The sequence below is a fragment of the Schistocerca cancellata genome, chromosome 3 (assembly GCF_023864275.1).
Source record: "Schistocerca cancellata isolate TAMUIC-IGC-003103 chromosome 3, iqSchCanc2.1, whole genome shotgun sequence".
Taxonomy (NCBI): Eukaryota; Metazoa; Arthropoda; class Insecta; order Orthoptera; family Acrididae; genus Schistocerca; species Schistocerca cancellata.
The window spans coordinates 103,750,315-103,763,631 of record NC_064628.1 but is presented as its reverse complement, the minus strand read 5'-3'; the positions used below and the strand labels follow the sequence as shown (position 1 = coordinate 103,763,631).

General features: G+C 40.1%; 1 protein-coding gene across 1 annotated transcript in view; it reads left to right on the top strand.

Annotated features, from left to right (window-relative positions):
- The first annotated feature begins 487 nt into the window (after positions 1–487).
- Positions 488–13,317, top strand: part of LOC126177114 (carcinine transporter-like) — a 668,824-nt gene continuing 655,994 nt past the window's right edge. Inside the window, exon 1 of the mRNA XM_049924381.1 lies at positions 488–528. The gene's annotated coding sequence lies outside the window, so the exon portion shown is untranslated. The remainder of the gene's footprint in view (positions 529–13,317) is intronic.

Genomic DNA, 13,317 nt, shown 5'->3' with positions numbered 1-13,317 from the left:
AGTGATCTTTGTACCCAAAGAAAACTTGCAGTTAGCGACTTCTGCAACCGAACACGGTTTTCTACAGCCAATTTCAATGGTTTATAGCGGGTTTTGCACCCTGGCACCTATTCCGTTGTGTTGGTGCTGGAAAAATCTATACGGTAGTGTGCTCAACTCAAAATCGACAAAAATGCGTTTACCGGCTTTTGAATCTAACCGACTCAAATGTCTTCGTGGCTTAGCAACGCCTTTTCTGGTCTAATAATTAGACGTTTGCTACTATCGCGCGCTTGTTCCCCCAGTTTCAGATTAACACGTGTGTTATTAGCTGCATTGTTTTCCGACGAACCACGTATTTGGGACTGGTGTCCCAGTTAAGTTGTTTTTGCAGATATGAAATATCGCAGTATGCTCAGTAACCAACCACGAAGGGCTGTCCTAGGCGCACAAGTCGACTTCATAAGCGAGTGTATGTATCCTCTATGCACAGAACTGTCTTCAGGAATGGAGAAACATATCCAGAACGGCGAACTGCAAGCTTTAGAGGTACTGTTTAACGTTTTTATCGCCTGTGTTTAATATCTGTCTATTCATAGCAGCGTCGAATACATCCTTTATTTGGTACACTCATTTGTACCATTTGCTAAGGGTCTAGTGAAGTAGGGGATACAACCCGTCGGCTTTGACCAATGACTTCGTACATTACTCATAGATAATAATGTTTTCACTTTCAGCCATAGATAATAAAACAGTTCTGTGTTCTGGATAAGCGCTATCATTGTACATTAAAATAACTGAATGTGAATTTAAAAGAGATCGCTACATATTGCTCAAAATATTCTTCGTGCGCATTTATTTAAATAATTGATTGTTTGCGATTCATTCGGTACTTAATTTCATTCTTAGTGATATTGAGGTAATTTGGAACATTAGTTTCTTATTTTAGGACAATTTTTAGTATCTCATTTTCGTTTGTAGGTATGGATTTATCTGTTCCGATGAACCTGGATGATTTGAGAGAGGCTATGGGCGTAGACATGTTGGCCACGATTTTTTTTTTTTACGAATGTGTGGTCTCTTTGCCGAGTATGTTCGATGTCGTGAGTGCGGCGAACATATGCGCCACACCAGTGTATCAAGTCGCCGTACTCACGACTTATTCGTATGGCGCTGCTGCAAAGATCGGTTGTGGCGGTCCATTTGACGAGGGACATGGTTCGAAAAATCTAAGCTCGCCTTGAGAGACCCCTTCATTTTCCACAGAAATAATATGATACAAACACGCGATATGCTTAACGTGACAATACTACTTGCCTTGATATTTCAACTTCAGAGCTAACTATTTGTAGTATCGTTCCCAGAACCGATCGCGGTCCTCTGGTTTGGAGCCGAGTGGAAGGCTTAAACCAGAGGCTCAGACGATTCTGCGGAGATCTGGGGTGCAAATTTCTCGACCTCCGCTATCGGGTGGAGAAATGTAGGGTCCCCCTGAATAGGTCAGGCGTGCACTACACGCCGGAAGCTGCTACAAGGGTAGCGGAGTACGTGTGGAGTGCACATGGGGGTTTTTTAGGTTAGAGAATCCCCTCCCTAGGCCCGACAAGACGCCTCCTGAGACGCGGCAAGATAGGAGTAGGCAAAATGCAACAGGGAATAACAATATTAATGTGCTAATAGTAAACTGCAGGAGCGTCTATAGAAAGGTCCCAGAACTGCTCTCATTAATAAACGGACACAACGCCCATATAGTACTAGGGACAGAAAGTTGGCTGAAACCAGACGTAAACAGTAATGAAATCCTAAACTCAGATTGGAATGTATACCGCAGAGACAGCCTGGACAGTGAAGGGGGAGGCGTGTTTATAGCGATAAGAAGTGCAATAGTATCGAAGGAAATTGACGGACATCCGAAATGTGAAATGATTTGGGTGAAGGTCACGGTTAAAGCAGGCTCAGACATGGTAATTGGATGTATCTATAGGCCCCCTGGCTCAGCAGCTGTTGTGGCTGAGCACCTGAAGGATAATTTGGAAAATATTTCGAGTAGATTTCCCCACCATGTTATAGTTCTGGGTGGAGATTTTAATTTGCCGGATATAGACTGGGAGACTCAAACGTTCATAACGGTTGGCAGGGACAAAGAATCCAGTGAAATTTTTTTAAGTGCTTTATCTGAAAACTACCTTGAGCAGTTAAACAGAAAACCGACTCGTGGCGATAACATATTAGACCTTCTCGTGACAAACAGACCCGAACTATTTGAAAAAGTAAACGCAGAACATGGAATCAGCGATCATAAAACGGGTACGGCATCGATGATTTCAACCGTAAATAGAAATATTAAAAAGGGTAGGAAGATTTTTCTGTTTAGAAAAAGTGACAAAAAGCAGATTTCAGAGTATCTGTTGGTTCAACACAAAAGTTTTGTCTCAAGTACAGATGGTTTTGAGGATCAGTGGACAAAGTTCAAAACCGTCGTACATTATGCGTTAGATGAGTATGTGCCAAGCAAGATCGTAAGAGATGGAAAAGAGCCACCGTGGTACAACAACCGAGTCAGAAAACTGCTGCGGAAGCAAAGGGAACTTCACAGCAAACATAAACATAGCCAAAGCCTGGCAGACAAACAAAAATTACGCGAAGCGAAATGTAGTGTGAGGAGTATGCGAGAGGCGTTCAATGAATTCGAAAGTAAAGTTCTATGTACTGACTTGGCAGAAAATCCTAAGAAACTTTGGTCTTATGTCAAAGCGGAAGATGGATCAAAACAAAATGTCCAGACACTGTGACCAAATTGGTACTGAAACAGAGGATGACAGACTAAAGGCCGAAATACTAAATGCCTTTTTCCAAAGCTGTTTCACAGAGGAAGACGGCACTGTAGTTCCTTCTCTAGATTGTCGCACAGATGACAAAATGATAGATATCGAAATAGACGACAGAGGGATAGAGAAACAATTAAAATCGCTCAAAAGAGGAAAGGCCACTGGACCTGATGGGATACCAGTTCGATTTTACAGAGATTACGCGAAGGAACTTGCCCCCCTTCTTGCAGCGGTGTACCGTAGGTCTCTAGAAGAGCGTAGCGTTCCAAAGGATTGGAAAAGGGCACAGGTCATCCCCGTTTTCAAGAAGGGACGTCGAACAGATGTGCAGAACTATAGACCTATATCTCTAACGTCGATCAGTTGTAGAATTTTGGAACACGTATTGTGTTCGAGTATAATGACTTTTCTGGAGACTAGAAATCTACTCTGTAGGAATCAGCATGGGCTTCGAAAAAGACGGTCATGTGAAACCCAGCTCGCGCTATTCGTCCACGAGGCTCAGAGGGCCATAGACCCGGGTTCACAGGTAGATGCCGTGTTTCTTGACTTCCGCAAGGCGTTCGATACAGTTCCCCACAGTCGTTTAATGAACAAAGTAAGAGCATATGGACTATCAGACCAATTGTGTGATTGGATTGTGGAGTTCCTAGATAACAGGACGCAGCATGTCATTCTCAATGGAGAGAAGTCTTCCGAAGTAAGAGTGATTTCAGGTGGGCCGCAGGGGAGTGTCATAGGACCGTTGCTATTCACAATATACATAAATGACCTGGTGGATGACATTGGAAGTTCACCGAAGCTTTTTGCAGACGATGCTGTGGTGTATCGAGAGGTTGTAACAATGGAAAATTGTACTGAAATGCAGGAGGATCTGCAGTGAATTGACGCATGGTGCAGGGAATGGCAATTGAATCTCAATGTATACAAGTGTAATGTGCTGCGAATACACAGAAAGATAGATCCTTTATCATTTAGCTACAAAATAGCAGGTCAGCAACTGGAAGCAGTTAATACCATAAATTATCTGGGAGTATGCATTAGGAGTGATTTAAAATGGAATGATCATATAATGTTGATCGTCGGTAAAGCAGATGCCAGACAGAGATTCATTGGAAGAATCCTAAGGAAATGCAATCCGAAAACAAAGGAAGTAGGTTACAGTACGCTTGTTCGCCCACTGCTTCAATACTGCTCAGCAGTGTGGGATCCGTACCAGATAGGGTTGATAGAAAATATAGAGAAGATACAACGGAGAGCAGCGCGCTTCGTTACAGTATCATTTAGTAATCGCGAAAGCGTTACGGAGATGATAGATAAACTCCAGTGGAAGACTCTGCAGGAGAGACGCTCAGTAGCTCGGTACGGGCTTTTGTCAAAGTTTCGAGAACATACCTTCACCGAAGGGTCAAGCAGTATATTGCTCCCTCCTACGTATATCTCGCGAAGAGACCATGAGGATAAAATCAGAGAGATTAGAGCCCACACAGAGGCATACCGACAATCCTTCTTTCCACGAACAATACGAGACTGGAATAGAAGGGAGAACCGATAGAGGTACTCTAGGTACCCTCCGCCACACACCGTCAGGTGGCTTGCGGAGTATGGATGTAGATGTAGTAGATGTAGAACAACAGGGCTAGAGAAATTATTTTACTGCCAATTATTCTAAATGATGAAGACTTTTAACTTGACATCGGCTCTGATTGTCAATGAGGACGAGGTATTAGACGTTGCCGACTGAATCAGTCTGGGACAGCATCATCTGTATGAGAACTACTTGCAGCCTATGTGTATCACAGTCCCCCCGACAGTTATGCAAATACTGTGTGTCTAGAACTCTATTTCAGTCACTAGTAACGAAGTACGACAATGCACACAAGTACAAGTGTGTGTACAGATTTTCTAAGTTTGTCTTTGTCTGAAAGCTATCAGCATTTAAAAGTGTGACTAGTGACACTGAAATCACATACAGAATATGCAATTATTACACAGTAACTTATTACTACAGCGGTGTAAGCACCAGTCAGGGACCAATGCCAACATCGTGCTTGCTGACACCTGCTGACTCAAGCATTTGCTCCATATCAGCTACTCTGCAGCTGTGGCCCAGGAGCTAGGGTAGTAACCGGCGTTTTGAGACATTTCGATTGTACTTGGCATGGAGCATGTGTGACCTCAACCGCAATAAGAACTTTTGACACTCCACTCCTTTTCAGATTTGTCAGACATCAGCAAAAACACCCTGTGAGTGCATTAGCGTCTTTAGAATAAATGATTAGGGTTAGAAATGGACCCTCATTCTATGACAGAGCTCATCTGTGTTTAGCTGTACACAATTTGTTTAATTTCAGAATTTTTGTCAAAGAAGTACACGAATTTACACATGTGGTGACATGACAATGTTAGGACAGTTGTCAAGATAACGCTTTACGTCCTGTTTAGCCGAAATTACACTGAACACAACAATATCACACTTAAATAGAATGTTCTCTACAAGCTGAAGTTGGCCAGTATTACGACAAATCATCCGATTCTGGTTTTAAGTTCGGTACTACTTAGGATGACAAGTCTAGAGAGGATGGTTAGCTTTTGTGACAAGATGAGCAAAAGATTACTCAAGGCTGCTCGAGTTCACAGTGAAGACAAGCCAGTGAACCAACGAGTTTACACCTCTGCTAGCAGCATTTACCTTAGCTGCGATGAACTGTCGACTGGAGGGCTGCTCTCGCCATCTGAAAATCCTGTAAACAAGCTACTCAAAATCTTTACTGATCTTATCAGCAGAAACTGTCCTATGTTTCTCGTTAGGCGAGAAAACATACATTCATCCGTAATCTGGAAATATGACGATATGAAGATGCACAGATGGAGCAACGTGTATACTACAATGCCCTCTCAATTCTCGCAAGAACAGTTAACTACGTGGCTGTTTCGTTTCTCCGCTATCGGAACTCAACGACTCTTCAGCTAATTTCTAGCTGAATGTCAGCCGAAGTGAACGCAGTGATCACACAAAATTCCTCTTTTGTCGCCATACAGAGCATGATGCGCCCTGTTCTACACTTGACACTGGTTCAGAGGAGAGTCCTCTAAGTGTCTGGGCTAGTATCTTTTGTAGCAAACTTTCCCCCACCTGTGTCCTTTTGTGTTTAACGTCACGGCTTTTTCAAACCAATGGGAGCGTTCCTTTCATCTTGTGGAAATTACCTCTGCCAATCGCCAGGGGCCTACTTTCAAACTGCATCGTTATTTCGCCTCTTTCTACTCCTTCCGAGTTTATTCCAGCCAATCGGACATTTTGTGCCCCCTCCTGATGCCTAAAAGTTACACGCGTACATCATGAGCGCACCACGGGCATTTCACGTGATCCAACTGCATCGCTGGTCTGTTTGCCCCCATCTTGAAATTCCCCCGATCAGTTTTCTGAAGAATTTCTCCTTAGCAAACAGCACTGGCCCGCTACCTCCTCTCCTCGATGTATCACTCAGCGCGTTCTTTGTCCCCCTCACCACAGGTCACCAATCCCTTTTTAAAAGCGTTCCGTTGTACTCGGCTGTGATGGCACAACTCGCTTCTGCCCCCAAACTAAAACGTTTCCTCCAGGAGGTTTTTTCACCTATTGCTTACTGACGTGCAGGATTTGGGTTCGGTGTGTTAATACCATCGAATCAAGTGTCATCCCTTTGCGTTACACACTGTAGATTTTAATAGGCAAATCTGGTTATTATCGCCGAAGTATATCAGGGAAATACTCTACTTGTTACGACATATAGAAACTCTCATGTAAGGTGCAAAACTGACATCCATTCAGTCTGCCACCTTACTTATCCTCCTCCTTCCATGATCAATTTTGCACTGGGTCAATTAACAGTTGAATTTTCAACTGCTGACTGTAGCAATTGTTATATATTAGTATTGACCAACACTCTATTTTAATATGGCATAATCAAATAGTTGTTCTCTAAGTCTCTTTTTCATTATTTTTTCCACCGCAAATGATTTTCTGTCTACTACTGATCTGAGCACCAAATTAATGTTTTTCCAAAATGTAACATGTTTTTTACTAATTTTCTGATTTAATACAATTATTTAAATAATATGAAGCGTTTTCTTTCTATTTCATAGTTGTCTATATTTTAATTTGAAATTTAAACAAATTAGAGATTACCTACAAATTTTTACCACTCATAATTTTTAACTTTGAGACTTTTTTCTTATCATGACTTACGTTAAATGATGATGGAGTAGTATTGAAGTTGAGGGAACCTTCACTTAAAATTATCCTCCCCTTTTTTCAATACTTATGTCTGATTCTCAACCTCAGTCAATAATAATTCAAGAAAGTTTCATCTCTTACAATAATTTCTTAATTTATGTTATGCTTAAAAGCACCCTTCTCATAACATTCCAGGCACAATTGCATTCACCAACATATTTATATTCTCCCAAAAATCTTAAACTTATGCATTATAACTTTACAGATGAATTAAATTATTGCTTGACTCTTACAAACATATTAAATTTCTAATCCTACTAATTACCTTATAAATATTAAATCTACATAACCTATATTTTAACAAACACATTACATACTAGAATCTTAGCTTCCAAAGAAAATATCAACATTTGGTTTTCTTAACTTAGATGTGTTGTAAAATGTGAAATAGAAGAAAATATTATTGATCTGTCAAGATTAAAAAAATCTTAAAAGTATTGTTAACAAAAATCTGTCTCTCGCACAAAACTCTTCAAAAATTAAATACTTTTAACAACAACAAACTTCGTGTGTTCATAAAAATTTTCTTTTTTCAGTTTAATCTGATACTAGTCTGTCACAGACTGTCCTTTCTCATATATCTTCAACATGGTTCATTGAAGTCGTCATTGTACTTCAATGTGTCTCCTCTGAGCATGGAATGGCGGTTGGCAGAGAGAAAGATTGCAGAAGGTTTTAGTGTGTTGTGCATGCTTGGTTATCTTTGTTCTATTCCGCATGTACTCATGGCGAAATTATATTAGATATCTATTATTAGCAGCATAAACTTATGTTCTTCGTCAATCCTCGAATCTTTATGTCAATCCATCGTTGGTTAATTCATCCCCTGTTTTCTACACAAATAGCCACCTCCCATCTCTTGATGTGACATTCGAAAGTGTTACAATTTTCCATATCGAATATCGGACATTTGTATTGCTATAACAGTTACAATTGCATTCTTTTTGTAGTTGGATGCAATAATGGTCTTGTATGGGAAGGGATTTAGAAAGGTTTCTTGATTTCGTCTGGTCCAGGTCTTCTTTCTTCCATATCTTCTGCATTGGATCTTCTTTTCTTGTTGCATCTTGCTGTCTTCTCATTTGGGCCTTCGTTCCTCTCTGTACTGGGAATTAGGATTTAAGACATGCTTAACCTCGTTATTGTATAATCCATCCTTATGGTATTTTCTTTCAAATCGTTGTGTATCATTTATTGTATCAGGTTGTTCATTGGGATAGGTCGGACAGCCGTCCATCGTTCTCTTGCTTACAGGGAATGTTCTGTAGTCACTGGCTTCCATATGGTATGACGATAGTTTCAGCCAGTCTGTATCTTGAGTTACAGAAATGAGCCTCTTCTTCTTGCAGTGAATTCAAACATTCGTTCTTGCTTGATGTAACGTGTCCGCCTCAATTCCGTTTTGGTGGGCAGCCATCATATCTCCTTATGCAGCTCTAAACAACGTGTGACAGTTGTGCTAGAAACCTATCACTTTTGCAAAACTGTTGTTATGAAGATCGCGTGTGACTTTCACAGGCATAACGATCGCGTCACGGTACGTATTGCCCATATCCAGGATTCCTCGTAGACCCACTTACTTTTGCCCAGATGTGTTATCCTCTCAGACTGTAGCTTCCAACAAGGCATTTCCTTTCGTCATCTCGAAAGCTGATGTACCAGGCACCCACACTCTAGTGTTCCTTCCTCTCATGCCTAACTGCTCTACTCAGTGCTGCTGTAGATCTGACCGGAGTGATGATGCGTCGTGCTTGAGGATGTCATGTATAATACAACATTGTGCACACTTTTGTCCATCTTACGTCGCCAAATTTCTCTAATTTTTTTGGTATTACTACCTGTCTTATCATAAGCCTTTCTCCCTTACAATACAAGTTTTACAAAAACTAAACTACTAAGAGACTTTACAAAAATTCCTTATCTAAACGATACGTAGGATTCTACTTATTATACTCTTCTTTACATCTTTTTTACTAGATCAACATCTATCCCCATTCTATATGTACAATTCTTTTCTATTAATATGAAGGTTATGGTTTTCTCATCTTCATCACTATGGACAGTAAGAGGAAAATGGATGGTGTTGACGTTTAATGTATTAGTAGGTTTGTTTTTTTCTTTTTTTTAAACTACAGGTACATTATATTATCAAAACTCCGCACTTTGACTCCGACTCCAGCGTCTTTTTCTCTGCAGTCTCTTCTTTTCGGCATAAGCTGTAACAGAACTTCAAAATATACTATTTGCCCTTCTTTTTCAAAACTTTCTCCACTGTCCAATTCTATGATTTTAGAGCTTATTTTTCTCACTTGTAGTTATCCCTGTCTCCTTCTTCTAAGCAATAAACTTTTATGTTACTTTCTCCCCTATCGTACTCTTCCTTATTGAAATCTTCCCTGTGTTAAACTCACATCCCTCTGTCTACATCCTTCCAACAAATAACATGTTTCTCGCTTTCGTTAATAATTCAATTCTCTTTTTATAGCAAGTTCTGGTACCTTCCACAAATCATAAATGCTTCTCATTTTCCCCCACACTATCTCCTCAACTAAATGTTCACCATCTGTGACGCAACAAACCACAAATGATATTTCCTTCTTACCTAATTCTTTACTTCCTTCCTAATTCTTGGCTTCCTTCAATCAACAAAAAAAAAATCAACTTCTTTCTACTTCACACTACATTTTAAGAGAGAATCTACTGCTATTTCGTCAAACTATCCACATGCTTATTTCTATCGTTCTCCTTTCTTTTTACTCATCCCCCATAACACATTTCCTCTGTAGAAGAGTTACTTTAGTTCTTACTTTATTGTTCTTCCTTCACAAGTACTCTTTTGATATACTGAAAAGGTTAACTAATTTACTGTATTGAGATAAGTACAATTTAAAATTTTTTATCTGTATGCATTTTCTTAGATTCCCAACTCTTTGACTTTTAGGTTTTGCTCTTATTGGAATCCGGATATTTGCTACAACTAATTTTTCTAGTGGAGTTAATATTTGCTGTTTTACCCTTTATACAATTTCAAGTGACGCACATGTAGCAAGCCCAATGATTTTCCTGTTTTGGGTTAATCAATTCGACTACGTTATCATGAACCACTTTACTTACTTCCATAGGGTCTTTATATACTGAAAAGAATTCATTGCTTTGATGTTTTTTCTCGCTAGAGATGGTGGGTTTTCATAAGTACTTTTTGTACTACTGAAAATACTCGTGAGATAGCCATCTTGTCCGCTCGGTTCTTTCTATTTAATTCCCCAGCCTTCAAATTGGTCAGTGCCAATTTTACTAGATGTTGATGTTGCACTCTGGGTACTGGTGGGAATTTAATTATTTCTTGGATTTTATTTGGTGCTGGCTTATTTTTCAGAACACTTATTGGAGGTAATAACGTACTGCTATGTGGCATTTCGTTTACCACACGTTGGAAGTCAGACAAATGTCTGTCCCACGTATTATGCTGCTTGCTACAATACAAAAGTTCCCAGATCCTTCATCGTTCGTTTGGCTGGGTTGGCGCTTGACATATGTTTGAAAATAGAAATAGGTTCGATTTTATGCCGTCGCAGAGTGTTTTGCCATTGCGCTGAACGATATCGTGGTCCATTGTCTGACAGCATTTTATCGACGCTACCAACCTGTCGAAGGAAATTTTATTTCAGTGCCTTGCTTATATTGCTCCCAGTTGCTTTCTTCGAGTGAGTAAACGTCACATATTTCGACGTTAATTCTAGGACCACGAAAATGAATACATGACCTCTCCGTGTACAACCTAATGGACCCATGACATCTGTTGGTGCTATGTGTCTCAGTTTCTCTGGAATAATAGGGAACATTGGTGGTCTCGTTTGAAAAGTTACATGTTTAGCTGTCTGGTATTTCTTACATCTAGCCAGAACCTGTCTGATTCTTCGCACCATATTTGCAAAGTGACAAGACATCGTTAATTTAAAAAAACTCTTAGGACCAAAATGACTATTACTCAAATGAGTATGCCAAATATACTTATTTATCAGATCCTGTGGTATACATGCAACCCATAAACTTGTATCTGTATTACATCTGTAGAGTAAGACAGTGTCCTTTATGAGACAGAATTGTCTAACGGCCCGTGATTCACTGTTTTTCCACTTAGCTTTAACCATGGCGAGATCTGGGTCTTTATTTTGTTCGCTACCTAACTGTTTTAAGGTATTGGTGACGTAATTTTCAAATAGCACATTTTTCAAGTAATACATTGCTACTTGCTCTTCTTCTGTATTACTCACTCTGCTTTCGTTAACTCGTTCCAGCAATCTGGAGAGGATATCAGCTATGATGTTTGATGGTCCAGGCACGTAGGTGATACGAAAATCATATTCCTGCAACGTTAACATCCATCGGCCTAATCTTCCTGGCAATAGTTTTGCACTTAAGATAAATTCTAGTGCCTTATGGTCACTAAACGCATTGGTTTTTGGACCAAACAGGAAGTATCTGAATCTACGAAACCTCCATACTACTGCCAAGACCTCTAACTCTGTGATCGAGTAATTTTTTTCGCATTTAATCAGTACTCGACTAGCGAGAGCTATCGTCTTCTTCAAATTGTTGAAAGAGTACCACATCCAAGCCTGCTTTGGCACTATCGGTCGCCATACAGATTTCCCTCGTCAAATCGGAATGCGCTAAAATTGGTGCCTTTGCGAGTGGCTTTTTTAGTTGTTGGAACTCCTACTTGGGCATCCCACACCCAGGACATCTTTTTACTAGCTAACACACATAAACGTGGGTATCAAGGGATTCTACCCAAATGAACCTTTTGTAGAAGTTGATGAGTCCCAAGAAGCCACGTAACGTCTTTCTGTTGTATGAAGTGCCTATATTCTGTATTGCTTGCAGTTTGCTAGGGTTTGGTTCAATTCCCTGTCCAGCAATAATATGGCCTAAAAACTCAACCTTTTTATTTCCAAAACTGGACTTCATTATGTTCATAGTTACTCCATATTCTTTTAATGTCCTTAGCAACTTATTGTGCTCCTCATTATGAAGTTTAAATGATGGTTCAGCTACTAATATGTCACCTCATAACAGGAGCTCTTTATCCAATACACTTCCTAAACTTCTCATAAAGGCAGCAGAGGATATATTCAGTTCCTTTTGAACTGGTAACTTCGTCCAAATGCGATAAAATCCATATACTTTCTACATTCAGGTGATATTTCTATTTGCCTAAAACTAGCCCTCAAATCAAGGGAAGATAAAATCTTGACCCCGAAGAAATTTTTCGGGAGCTCTTCCAATTTTTCTGGGATATTGGTCTCAGGAATGATAACGGAATTTATCTGTCTTGCATCAATGACCAACCTAATACTTCCATACTTCTTATCCACAATTTTCATAGGACTGTTGTATGTCGAGGTTGAAGTTTCAATAATGTCATCATCTAGCATCCTGTGTAATTCTAAAAATACTTGTCTTCAGTAACACAGTGAAGTAGTGTAAGGCGGTACTCTAAATGGCTTGTAAGCTCTATCCTTGAATTCGTATTGAGAATTTTTAGTGGCACCGGGTTTTGGTAGAAACACCTCAGCATTTTGCAGTAATACTCCTTCCAATTCGGCTTTGTCTGTATCTGAAATATCCCTTACTTGTCGCAACTTATTATCTATTTCTTCATAAATTTCCACCATTACTTCGTCATCCGCAGGTATTGTTTCTTTCGCCCACCTATACTGTGGATGTCCCTCCTCCGAATGATACAGAGCCAGTTGCATGGTCAGTTGTGTGTAAGCACCTGGTATCTCTTCATGTCTGAGTTTTTCTTCAAGAGTAAGACCTACCTTCCCGAGCATCATATACCCTTCGTCCATATTGTGACACAAATTTGACGCATGAATTCGGCTCCAATGACTATGAGCACAGATAGTTTCAGCACAGTTACCATGTTCGCTTCTCTTTCATGCCCTTGACAGGAAAAAGTGACATGCGTTTGCCTAGTAATCACCACTGACGCACCCATAATCGGTCCTTTAACTTTAACACGTTTCGTCCACAACACTGGTAGCGCCTGTTAAGCGTTACATTTCTCAAAACGTTCTTCCGAAATCGCCGTCATTTCGATTCCCGTATCAAGGATGGCATCTACAATACTGCCACCTGTCTCAGCCCGAACGATCAGTTGCATCTCATGAGGAGACTTAGTTTCATTTTCATGCATTAACGCCTCCTATATCGAGTCATATT